Genomic DNA, 13,543 nt, shown 5'->3' on the forward strand with positions numbered 1-13,543 from the left:
ATTCCTCCCTTTCATCTATATGTGTGTGTCTGCTTTCCAGCTCCTATTCTTTTTATTTGCCCACTAGAGGCCCAGTGCACGAAATTCGTGCACGGAGGGGGGTTGTCCCTCAGCCCAGCCTGTACCCTCCCCAATCTGGGACCCCTCAAGGGATGTCCGACTGCCCGTTTAGGCCCGATCAGGGATCGGGCCTAAACGGGCAGTCGGACATCCCTCTCACAATCCAGGACTGCTGGCTCCCAACAGCTTGCCTGCCTGCCTTCCTGATTGCCCCTAACCGCTTCTGCCTGCCAGCCTGATCACCCCCTAACCACTCTGCTGCCAGCCTGTTTGCCCCCAACTTCCCTTCTCTGCCGGCCTGGTCACCCCTAACTGCCCTCTCCTGAAGGGTTGATCACCTCCAACTGCCCTTCCTTGCAGGCTTGGTCCCTCTCAACTTCCCTCCCTTGCAGGCCTGGTCCTTCTCAACTGCCCTCTCTTGCAGGCCGGGTGCCTCCCAACTGCCCTTTTCTGCTGGCCATCTTGTGGTGGCCATCTTGTGTCCACATGGGGGCAGGATCTTTGACCACATGGGGGCAGCTATATTGTGTGTTGCAGTGATGATCAATCTGCATAGTACTCTTTGATTAGATAGGATAGAGGCCTGGTACAGGGGTGGGGGCCAGCTGGTTTGCCCTGAAGGGTGTCCCTGATCAGGGTGGGGTTCCCTTGGGGCGTGGGGCGGCCTGAGCGAGGGGCCTGTGGTGGTTTGCAGGCCGGCCACGCCCCCTGGCAACGCAAGCGGAGGCCCTGGTATCTGGAATTTATTTTCCTTCTACAATTGAAACTTTGTAGCCTGGAGCAGAGCCAAGCCTGGGGCTCCCTCCGAGGCCCGAAGCCATTTGTGTTGGGATTATAATTGAAACTTTGTTGCCTTAAGCGGGTGGGCCCGGCCAGGGTGTGTGGAAAGCTTTGCTTCCCCTGTTGCCGGCGGCAACCCTGGCCTGCTCTCTCAAGCTCCATTCTGCCGCCATTTGTTTGAATTTGTTTACCTTCTATAATTGAAACTTTGTAGCTTGAGTGGAGGCTTAGGCCTGCAATGGCTGGCAGAAAGCTTGGCCTCCTCTGTTACCTAGGAAACCTTGCTCTCTGTGGCTGTAGCCATCTTGGTTTGGGTTAATTTGCATGCTCGCTCTGATTGGATGGTGGGCGTGGCTTGTGGGCGTGGCTTGTGGGTGTGTCGGAGGTATGGTCAATTTGCATATTTGTCTTTTTTTCCATCTTTACACCAATCTCACACTTTGTTTGCTGCTCATGCAAAATGATGCTTGCTACTTTAGAAGGCACGTCTCCACAGCCTATCCTTCTTTGTAGGAATGTCACGGTTATTTTTGGCCCTCTGCTTTTCCACGTAAATTTTAGAACCAGACCGACAAGTTAAAAAACAAAGACCCGATAGGAATTTTGAACTGACATTGCATTGAGTCCACAGAACAATTTGAAAGAGAATAAGCATCTTCATGATACTGAGTCTACCCTTGTAAATATGGTGTCTCTCCATTTATTGTGTTCCTCTTTCACATATGCTTTAGCTTTATGTTTTTTAATGTTGCACAAATGATTAGATTATGTGAGAACTTTATTCTGAGCTACATGATATTATTGATATTTTAAGTACCTTGTGAAAATGTGTTTGTTGATCATTACTAAAATTCAGACAATTCACTTTTGTCAACCTTATAACTTTTTTACTTGTATTTTTGAGTTGGCTAGAATTTTCATTATAATGTGGAATACAACAACAGAATATTAGACATTTGTGATTAAAACAAATTTTAATTGAAGAAACTTAACTTTTAAAAATGCTTTTGATATTTCCTTATTGATATGATGTTTATTACAAGTATTTTTGTACATGCCTTTTATCTTAATATTTATTTCCATTCCCTGATTAGTCTATTGACCATTTATTTTTTTCTAAAATGTATTGATTTTCTCATGAATAGATGTTCAAATTATCAAAATTTTACTTGTTTAATAGAATAATTATATAATTTTTGCTTTAGTTTGTTAATGTAATAAATTATCATAATAGATTTTAAAATAGTGACACAATCTTGCATTTTAAAAATCAACTCATCTTCATTATAATGCATACCCATATATTATTAGATTCAGTTTATTCACATCTATGTACACAAGTAACATTGATCTTTAATTTTCCTTTTTCGTGTGTCCTCAGTTTTGGTATCAAGTTTATAGTAAATGTACAAAAGCTTGAGGAGTACTGTCTCTCGTATTATTGCTGAAAGAATTTTTTAAAAAATGAAATTATTTATTGCATGATTATTTTAAAAAGTTCATCTATAACTTTAGGCCTGTTGATTTTAGGGAAGATTACTTTTAACTATGGCTTCACATTTTTTGGATTTTTTTCTTTAAAAAATTTAGTCAATATGTTTGTATATATTTTTCTTAAAAAGTGTCTATTTTGCCCTTACTGGTTTGGCTCAGTGGATAGAGCTTCGGCCTGCAGACTCACAGGTCCTCGGTTCAATTCCGGTCGAGGGCATGTACCTTGGTTGAGGGCACATCCCTAGAGGGGGTGTGCAGGAGGCGGCTGATCGATGTTTCTCTCTCATCGGTGTTTCAAACTCTCTATCCCTCTCCCTTCCTCTCTGTAAGAAAATCAATAAAATATATTTTTTTAAAAGTGTCTATTTCACTGAAGTTTTCAAATACACTGGTGGAAAAAAATGTTCATAATATTCTCTTAGAGTTTAAATCTCTACAAAATCTCTAATTTTCAACATTAATTTTGTTGGGGTTTTATACTTGTTTTTTTTTTATCTCTTTTTTAATTTATTGTTGAAAGTATTACATATGTCCCTTCCCACCCCCCATCCCCCCACCCCGTCTCCATTGACCCCTTCTAGCCCACCCCTGCCCCAGGCCTTCACCACCCTATTGTCTGAGTCCATGGGTTATGCATATATGCATACAAGTTCTTTGGTTGATCTCTCTCCCTTCCCACCACCTCCCCGCCCCCACTTTCCTTCTGAGATTCAATTTATTTCATTTGTCTTGTCAAAAAATTAACTTTTCCCTTGCTTTGTTTTCAATATTACTTTAAAATTAACGCATAGTAAAATTAACTTTTTTTTCTAGTATAAAGCTCTATGAATTTTGACACGTCGATAGATTTGTATAGCCAAAAAAAATTAAGATACAAAACAGTACCATATCTCCAAAATCTCTCTTGCCAATCCTTTGTACTTTTCTCACCACCCAAGCCCCTAGCAACCATTGATCTGTTCTCCTACATTAGTATAGTTTTACCTTTTCAATAATATTATGTAAATACAGTCTGACACTATATAATTTTTTGAAGCTAGTTTTCTTTCACTCAGCATAATGCATTTGAGATTCATCTACATTATTGTGTAGATCAATAATTTGTTCTATTTTATTATTAAGTAGTATTTTACAGTATGGGTGTACTACAGTTTGTTAAACTATTCACCCATTACAGAACATTTGGGTTGTTTTCATTATTCAATAATAGTAAATAGAGTTGCTATAAACATTTATGAATAGATTTTTGTGACAACATAAGTATTCATGCCTCTAAAGTAAAAACCCAGAGGTGGAATTACTGTTACATATTGCATTCCTATTTTGCATTCCCACTAGCAATCAAGAGTTCCAGTTGCTCCACATTTGACAGCACTTGGCATTTTGCAGTAGTTTTTATTGTGGCCACTGTAATAGGTATATAACGGCATCTCATAGTGATTTTAATTTGAATTTCCCTAATGGCTGACATACCGTATTTTTCGGCGTATAAGATGACTGGGCATATAAGATTTTCCTGGGTTAAAAAGTCATCTTATACGCCAGAAAATATGGTAGTCCAATATATCTAATTCATTATATCTAATCCCATCAATATAGTCCAATATATCGTATTTTTCGGCATATAAAACGACTTTTTAACCCAGGAAAATCTTATACGCCCAGTTGTCTTATATGCCAGAAAGTATGGTACTTGTTTACCATCCTTATGTTCTCTTTTATGAAGTGTTTGTTCCAGTACTTTGCCCACTCTTACTCTTGAGCCTTAAATGTTCTTTATATATTCTGAATACAAGTCTTTGTTGGATATGTGATTTTTAAACATTTTCTCCAAGTCTGTAGCTTATCTTTTAGTTTCTTAATAATGTCTTTCAGAAAGCAAACCTGTTTTTATATTGATAAAACCTAATAATTTACCTTTTTTTTTTTCTTTTGTCGATTATGTGTTTGGGGGTCATAGCTAAAAAGCCTTTGCCTATTTCAAGAGGATAGAAATTTTTTTCATATTTTCTTCTAAAATTTGTGTAGTTTTGTTTTACACTTACTCATTTTGAGTTGATTTTTTATAAGTTACTAGAGGCCCAGTGCACGGGGTGGGGTACAATTGGCCTGGCCCCGATCTGCCCCAATTGGGGCCGGGACTGGTGGGAAGAGGAGATGGCAGGAGGTTGGCCGGCCAGCCCACCCTGATCTGGGCTCGATCAGGGCCAGGCCAGCTGTGGGGAGGGGCTGAGGGTGATTGGCCAATGGGCCCCGCCCCTGATTGGGGTAGAGGGGCCAATTGGGGGTGAAGCCAGCTGTGGGGAGGGGCTGTGGGCAGTGGGCCGGCCAGTCCCACCCCCAATTGGTGTGGGAAGGGCTGATCGGGGGTGGAGCTGGCTTGGGGGAGGAGCCGTGGGCCGATTGGGGTGGGGCGGGCCGATCGAGGGCAGGGCCTGCAGGGGGGAAGGGCCATGGGGGGTTTGGCCTGCCATCCTGCCCTTGATCAGGGTGCAAGAGGCCAATCAGGGGCTGGGCTGGCTAAAGGGAGGGGCTGCAGGAGGTTGGCTGGCTGGCCCCACCCTCCGATCAGGCCAATTCGCTGGCTGCAGTGGGCGTCATAGTGACTGGTCGTTCCGGTCGTTACAGCATTCTGGTCACTAGCTTTTCATATATATAGATGAGGAATAGGCCAAGGCTTATACTTTTAAAAGGGGTATCCAAATTATTTCAATATCAGTTTTAAAAAGACTATTATTTTCTCCTTTGGATTACCTCTGCACCTTTGACTAAAATCTATTGGCCATATTTGTGTGGATATTTCTGGAATCTCTATTCTGTTCCACTGATCTATGTGCCTATCCCTTTACTAAGGCCAGGCTGTCCTGATTATTGTAGCTTTATATCAAGTGCAGAAGTTCCTCAATTCGATAAACCCATCATAAGTTTAAAATATTATCAGTAAAAATGTATTTAATACACCTAACCTACTGAACATCCTAGCTTAGCCTAGCCTACCTAAATGTGCTCAGAACATTTATATCAGCTTACAGGTTGGCAAACAATTTCACTGATGCTGCCTAGCATCATGAGAGAGTATCGTATCACACATTGCTAGCCTGAGAAAAGATCAAAATTCAAAATCTGAAGCCTGGTGTGTATTGAATGTGTAGTAGTTTTGTGCCATCATAAAGCTAAAAAATCCATCATCAGTTGGGGACCATCTGTATTAAAATTGGGTAGTGTGCTTTCTTCATTATTCTTCTTTTTCAAATGGTTTTGGCTATTCTACTTCCTTTGCCTTTCCACATAAATTTTTGAATGAGCTGTATATAGCTATCACAATTTCTGCTGATATTTTTATTAGAATAATGTTAATCTGTAAAACCAGTTTAAAGAGCGTTGACACCTTTATTATGTTGAAATTTCCAACCCATGAACACAATATGTCACTTCATTTATTTAGGTCATCTGATTTCCTTCTCTTGCCTTTCTTATGATCCAGGCAATAATAGCTTTGCTTTTATTAATTCCTACCCATCTTTGTCAGCTTCTTTATTGTACCTGTTTTGTGTTTACCTTGTTGCATTTTTTTAGCTTCTTCAGTTGGAAACATAGTATGGCAGTTTTTTAAATTTCTCCACAAATTCTTTGACAGTTTTTCCTGCCTTCCAGATTCCGTACATAAGTGAAATTACACGATACCTCTCTCTCTGTCTGACTCACCTCACCCAGCACAACACCCTCTAGGTCCACCCACACCACCGCAGGCAGCAAGAACCCATTCGCTTCCATGGCTGAGTCACACTCCACTGCATACATCACCACCTCCTCTGCATCAGTTCATCCATCAGCAAATACCTGGGCTGCCTTCATATCCAAACCACTGAAAATAATGCTGTAATTAACATATGGATGCACATGTCCCTTCAAACTAATGTTCTGGATCTCCAACGATAAAACCCCAGAAGTGAAATTGCTGTGTCCTTATTTGTCTCTTATTAAAGAAGTTTTTGTTTTTAATTATATTTTGTCTGGTATAAGTATTGCTACTCAAGTGTTTATTTAATTGCCATTTTCATAAAACATCTTTTTTTATCCCCTTACTTTCAGTCTATGTGATGTGATTCTTTTGATCTGGAGTTTCTTGTAAACAGCATATGCAAGGGACTTATTTTCTTTTCCATTCAACTACTGTATGTCTTTATTGAAATATTTTTTAAATTTTTCAACTACAGGTGACATACAATATTGTATTAGTTTGAAGTGTACAACCCAGTCATTAGACATTTATATAACTTACTAGAGGCCCGGTGCACGAAATTCATGCACGGAGGGGGGTTGTCCCTGAGCCAGCCTGTACCCTCTCCAATCTGGGACCCCTCAAGGGATGTCCGACTGCCCGGTGGGATCGGGCCTAAACGGGTAGTCGGACATCCCTCTCACAATCCAGGACTGCTGGCTCCCAACTGCTTGCCTGCCTGCCTTCCTGATTTCCCCTAACCGCTTCTGCCTGCCAGCCTGATCACCCCCTAACCACTCTGCTGCCAGCCCGTTTGCCCCCAACTTCCCTCCTCTGCCGGCCTGGTCACCCCTAACTGCCCTCTCCTGCAGGATTGATCACCTCCAACTGCCCTCCCTTGCAGGCCTGGTCCCTCTCAACTGCCCTCCCTTGCAGGCCGGGTGCCTCCCAACTGCCCTCTCCTGCTGGCCATCTTGTGTCCACATGGGGGCAGGATCTTTGACCACATGGGGGCAGCTATATTGTGTGTTGCAGTGATGATCAATCTGCATAGTACTCTTTGATTAGATAGGATAGAGGCCTGGTACAGGGGTGGGGGCCAGCTGGTTTGCCCTGAAGGGTGTCCAGGATCAGGTGGGGGTTCCCTTGGGGCGTAGGGCGGCCTGAGCAAGGGGCCTGTGGTGGTTTGCAGGCCGGCCATGCCCCCTGGCAATGCAAGCGGAGGCCCTGGTATCTGGAATTTATTTTCCTTCTACAATTGAAACTTTGTAGCCTGGAGCAAAGCCAAGCCTGGGGCTCCTTCCGAGGCCCGAAGCCATTTGTGTTGGGATTATAATTGAAACTTTGTTGCCTTAAGCGGGTGGGCCAGGCCAGGGTGTGTGGAAAGCTTTGCTTCCTCTGTTGCCGGCGGCAACCCTGGCCTGCTCTCTCAAGCTCCATTCTGCCGCCATTTGTTTGAATTTGTTTACCTTCTATAATTGAAACTTTGTAGCTTGAGTGGAGGCTTAGGCCTGCAACGGCTGGCAGAAAGCTTGGCTTCCTCTGTTACCTAGGAAACCTTGCTCTCTGTGACTGTAGCCATCTTGGTTTGGGTTAATTTGCATACTCACTCTGATTGGATGGTGGGCGTGGCTTGTGGGCGTGGCTTGTGGGTGTGTCGGAGGTATGGTCAATTTGCATATTTGTCTATTATTATATAGGATAAAGCAATCACACCAATAAATGAGGTACCCATTTGACACCATACAGTTATTACAATATTATTGACTATATTCCCTATGCTGTAGCTTTCATCTTCATCACTGTTCTGTAACTACCAATTTGTACCTTAAAATCCTTCCCCTTTTCACACAGTCCCCCAAGCCTCCTCCCATCTGGCAACCTTCAAAATGTTCTCTGTATCTATGAGTCTGTTTCTGTTCTGCTTGTTTGTTTATTTTGCTTTTTAGATTCTGCATGTAAATGAAATCATATGGCACTTGTCTCTCTTTCTCTGTCTGATTTATTTCACTCAGCACAATACCCTCTAGGTCCATACATGTTGTTACAGAGGTCAAAATTTCATTCATTTTTAAGGCTGAGTCATATTCCATTGGTTATATGTACCACTGCTTTATCTATTCATTTATTGATGGACACAGATTGCTTCCATATCTTGGCTATTGTAAATAATGCTACGATGATGAACATATGGATGTTTATGTCTTTTTTATTTTGCATTTGGGGTTTCTTCAGATAAATACCCAGAATTGGAATTGCTGGTTCATTCTCTGTCTCTTGCTATAGTCTTTGTTTTAAAGTCTATTTTGTCTGGTATAAGTATTGCATCCGAGCTATCGATCTGAAGTGAGTCGCTTATAGACAACATATGTAAGGTTCTTGTTTTCTTATCCATTCAGTCATCTTATGTTTTTGGTTGAAACACTTAATCCATTTGCATCTAAAGAAATTATTGATAGGTATGTCTTTATTGCCATTTTATTATTCATATTTTAATCTCTATTTTTCTTCTTAAATAAGTCCCTTTAACATTTCTTATAATACTGGTTTGGTGGTGATGGACTTCTTTAGCTTTTTCTCATCTAGGAAACTCTTTATCTGTCCTTTGATTCTAAATGATAGCTTTGCTGGGTAGAATCTTGGTTGTAGGTCCTTGTTTTTCATCTTTTTAAATATTTCATGTCATACCCTTCTGACCAATAGTTTCTGTTGAGAAATCAGTGGACAGTCTTATTGGAGCTTCCTTGCAGGTAACTAACTGCTTTTCTGTTGCTACTCTTAAGATTCTATCTTTGTCTTTAGCATTGGCCATTTTAATTATGATGTGTCTTGGTGTGGGCCTCTTTGGGCTTATCTTGTTTGCGGCACTCTATACTCTCTGGACTTGTATGTCTATTTGCTTCACCAAGTTAAGAAAGTTTTGGGTCCTTATTTTTTTTTAAATAAATCTTTATTGTTCAGATTATTATAGTTGTTCCTCTTCCCCGCCCCCCATAGCTCCCCTCCACCTGGTTCCCACCCCACCCTTTACCCTTACCCCCCCCACACACTGTCCTCATCCATAGGTGTATGATTTTTGTCCAGTCTCTTCCCACACCCCCCAGGTTCCCTTGCCCCCCAGAATTGTCAGTCCACTCCATTTCTATGCCCCTGATTCTATTATATTCACCAGTTTATTCTGTTCATCAGGTATTTTATTCACTTGATTTTTAGATTCACTTGTTGGTAGATATGTATTTATTGTCACTTTGTTGTTCATAATTTTTATCTTTACCTTTTTCTTCTTCTTCCTCTTCTTAAAGAACACCCTTCAGCATTTCATATAATACTGGTTTGGTGGTGATGAACTCCTTTAGCTTTTTTCTTATCTGTGAAGTTCTTTATCTGACCTTCAATTCTAAATGATAGCTTTGCTGAGTAGAGTAATCTTGGTTGTAGGTTCTTGCTATTCATCACTTTGAATATTTCTTGCCACTCCCTTGTGGGTAACTAACTATTTTTCTCTTGCTGCTTTTAATATTCTCTCTTTGTCTTTTGCCCTTGGCATTTTAATTATGATGTGTCTTGGTGTGGTCCTCTTTGGATTCCAGTTGTTTGGGGTTCTCTGCGCTTCCTGGACTTGTAAGTCTATTTCTTTCACCAGGCAGGGGAAGTTTTCTGTCATTATTTCTTCAAATAGGTTTTCAATATCTTGCTCTCTCTCTTCTTCTGGCACCCCCATAATTCAGATGTTGGTACGCTTGAGGTTGCTCCTTACAATACCTTCATATTTTTGGATTCTTTTTGCTTTTTGCTTTTCTGGTTGGGTGTTTTTTGCTTCTTCATATTTCAAATCTTTGACTTGATTCTTGAGATCCTCTAGTCTGCTATTGGATCTCTGTATATTATTCTTTATTTAAGTCAGTGTATGTTTAATTTCTAGTTGGTCCTTTTTCATATCCTTGAGGGTCTCACTAAATTTATCAGAGGTTTCTAGAAGATTCTTGTGTAACCTTATAACCGTGGTTTTGAACTCTATATCTGGTAGTTTGCTTTCCTCCATGTCTTTCATTTGCTTTCCTCCATGTCTTTCATTTGTCTCTATACCCTTTGTGAGCTGTGTGCACAGTCTTGTTGTAGTTAAGCCTTGATTGTTATTGATATCACTGGGAGGAATTGACCTCCAGGCCAATTGGCTGTGAGGATCAGTTGTGTCTACAATGGGAGAACTTCTGTGCTGGAGACACCCTTATGGGGCAAGACTTGCTTCAGTGAGGCTTTGGCGTTCACTAAGTCTGCCCCCTGAGTGTGTCTCTTATGGATATGAAGAGCTGTAGTCTGGATGGTCTCACTCTGACAACTGGGTACACTGGCTCTTGGATCTCCAAGGAGGTGTAAAGTCAGCCACTGCCTGAGGCCACCCAGCAGGAGCTACAGAGAGATCTGTAGATTCCTCCTCTTTGTTTGGGGTTTGGAGGTGCCCAGATGAGGCCCAGCTGTGAAGCAATGCAAGCTGCTGTGGAGCCTTGGGCCTTCTTTTGGAGGTTCTGGTGCTCTCTGACCCAGCTGCAGTATGTTAGGTTTTAGATTGCAAAGGGCCAGGCCATTCATATGCAAAAGCCTCTGCACACAGCTTGGGTGGGGTTATAAATTGGGTGGGGTAGGGTCTTAGGGACTCACCTGGGTGGAGCAAACAGCAATGGCTGGCCGTCAGCCCTGCCCCAAAGAGGTCCCCGGGTCTCTGTGTCCTGTGGCACCATGCAGGAACAATGATCGCTGCAAGCACCTCTAAGAGTAAGCTGACCTCATGTTCTGGCCCGATGCCAGACAGTTCAGTTTCTCCTTGTATGAGTCTGAGTCCCCAAAGTCTCTCCCGGAACTGGAGTTCAGAGCAGTGGGGAGCTTGTGTCTCCCTCCCAACTGAAAAAGACAACAGTGTACTCAGTTGCCAGCCCCTTTCTGCGCGCGCCTCCATACCTCCGCACTTCACTTCTGCACCTCTGCACCTCCTCCGAGTCTCAGTGTGCTTTTCTCTTTCCTTCTAGTTGTAGGATTTCCACTCAGCCAGACTTCCCGTGGTTCTGGATGATATCTGTTTTGTCTTTTAGTTATAGTTTTGAAGTGGTTGTGCGCGGCAGCAAGTTCAGGTGTTTACCTATGCTGCCATCTTGGTTTCTTCAATCCTGGGTCCTTATTTTTTCAAATACATTATCAATTTGTTGTTCTTTCTCTTCTTGGTTTTTCATCCCCGTGATGAGAATATTGGTACGCTTGAGGTTGTTCCAGAGACTTCTTAAACTATCTTAAGTTTATTTTTTATTTTTCCTGTCCTAATTGAATGTTTTTTGCTTCCTTATCTTCCAAATCACTGAATTGGTCCTCTGCTCCATCTATTCCACTGCTGATTTCATGTAATGTATTCTTCATTTCAGTTATTCAATAATAATATAATAATAACTGTTATTGTATTCTTCATTTCTGACTGATTCTTTTTAATGTTTTCTATGTCCATTTTTATGTCTCTGATCTCTTTGTTGAAATTCTCACTGATACAACTGAGCATCTTCATAAATAGTATTTTGAACTCTGCATCTGGTAGATTGCTTGTCTCCTTTTGGTTTAGTTGTTTTTCTGGAGTTTTGTTTTCTTCTTTCATTTGGGACATGTTTTTTGTGTCCTCATTTTGGCTGCTTCCCTGCGTTTGTTTCTATGTATTAGGTAGAGTTGCCATATCTCCTGGTCTTGGTAGAGTGGCCTTATCTAGGAGGTGTTCTGTGGGGCCTAGTGACACAATCTCTCTGGTCACCTGAGGTAGTGCCCTAGGTGTATCACCTGTATAGGTTGTATGTGCTCTCTTGTTATTGTTGAGCCTTGATTACTGTTGGCACTTCCATGGAGGGGTTGACCCTGAGGCTGATTGGTTATGAGGACTGGCTATGATTACAGTGGAAGAGGTGTTGTGCATGGACTTACTCTGCAGAGTAGGATTTGCCTTAGCCAAGCTCTGGTGCCTGCAGAATCAGCCCTTTGAGTGTGTCATTTGTGGAGGTGGTTGGTGATGCTCTGGTCTTGTTTGAAGCTGGCCATCAGGTGTGTTGGCTCTGGGTGCTCTTGGCAGGTGCTGCACTGTGCTCTCTCTGGGGCCACTTGGTATGAGCTACAATGTGATCTGTAGATTGTTGCCATTTATGCAGGGCCTGGAAGTACCTGGGAGAGGTAAAGCTGTGAACTAAGGCTGTTTGTCACTGGTTTTGAACTTGGGGCTGCTTAGCAAGAGCTACTGAGTTTGAAGAGACCAGAAGCTGCTTGTTTGGGATTTATGAACTGCTGAGAGATTTTAGGAAACTCCACAGCATGAGCCAAAATATGCTGTTTATATGGAAAAACCGATGGAAATGGCTTGGGTGGGCCTGTAAATTGGGTGGGACAGGGTCTCAGAGTTACCAGGTAGGCAAACAGTGTTAGCCAGGTTGATGCAGACTAAAATAGTTGCCTGTCTGTGCCTGCAGGGGGAGAGTCAGCAGAGGAACAATGGCTTCTGCCAGCACTTCTGTTTAGAGAAAGCTGCCCCCCCCAGACCTTGCCCTGAAGCTAGACAATTCAATTACTTCTTGTATGTCTCTGGTGCCTTTTGAACTGCTGAGTAAATGCTGGAGCTCAAAGCCTGTGAGTTCATCAGTTAATAAGTCCATACTCAGATCCTTTAGGAGGAATCCTATGATTCCAACAGCCGTTTGTCTCAGTGAAATCCCCGCTGGTTTCATAGTCAGATGTTGGGGTGTGTGTGGGGGCGGGAGTTGGGGCGGGGTGCTTCTCTTCTTGGCACTAGAACCCTGTGCTGGGGAGCCTGGTGTGGAACTGGAACACCTCCTTCCTCAGGGGGCACCTCCACACCCAAGATATCCCTCCTGATTTTTACCGCCACATGTGTATGTGGGACCAGCCCATTCTGCATTTCCACCCCTCCTACCAGTCTCATCATGGCTTCTTCCTTAGTTATATCCTTAGTTATAGGACTTTTGTTCAGCTAGACATTAGGCAGTTCTTAATGATTGGTTATTCTGCAGTTTAGTTATAATTTTGATGTGGTCATGGGAGGAGGCGAGTACAGTGTTTAGCTACTCTGCCATCATGACCAGAAGCCAGTTTTAGAATTCAAAATCTGGATGTTTCTGGGTTCCCCATTTTATTGGTAGTAAGCCTCCCAAAACTACTTAAAGCTTTGCTCAGCTTCTCAACCTCATAGCCACTATTTATCCACCAGCTCTTGGGCTTTTCTAGCTTTCATAGATGAATGAGTTCTAGCTTTAAACCATGAGTATATACTTCTGATTAAACCATGAGTATATACTTCTGATTAAGAATTCTCAAGAAAGACTTTTGTTTTTTTGTTGTTGTTGTTTTTTTTTGCATCCTATTTCATCTAAAAACAAGTCTAAGATAAGCATACATTCTTACTTTCAACTTTTTCAACCATTTCTGTTGTTGTTGTTGTTTTTCTTGTTCAAT

This window comes from Eptesicus fuscus, chromosome 14 (genome assembly GCF_027574615.1).
Source record: "Eptesicus fuscus isolate TK198812 chromosome 14, DD_ASM_mEF_20220401, whole genome shotgun sequence".
Taxonomy (NCBI): domain Eukaryota; kingdom Metazoa; phylum Chordata; class Mammalia; order Chiroptera; family Vespertilionidae; genus Eptesicus; species Eptesicus fuscus.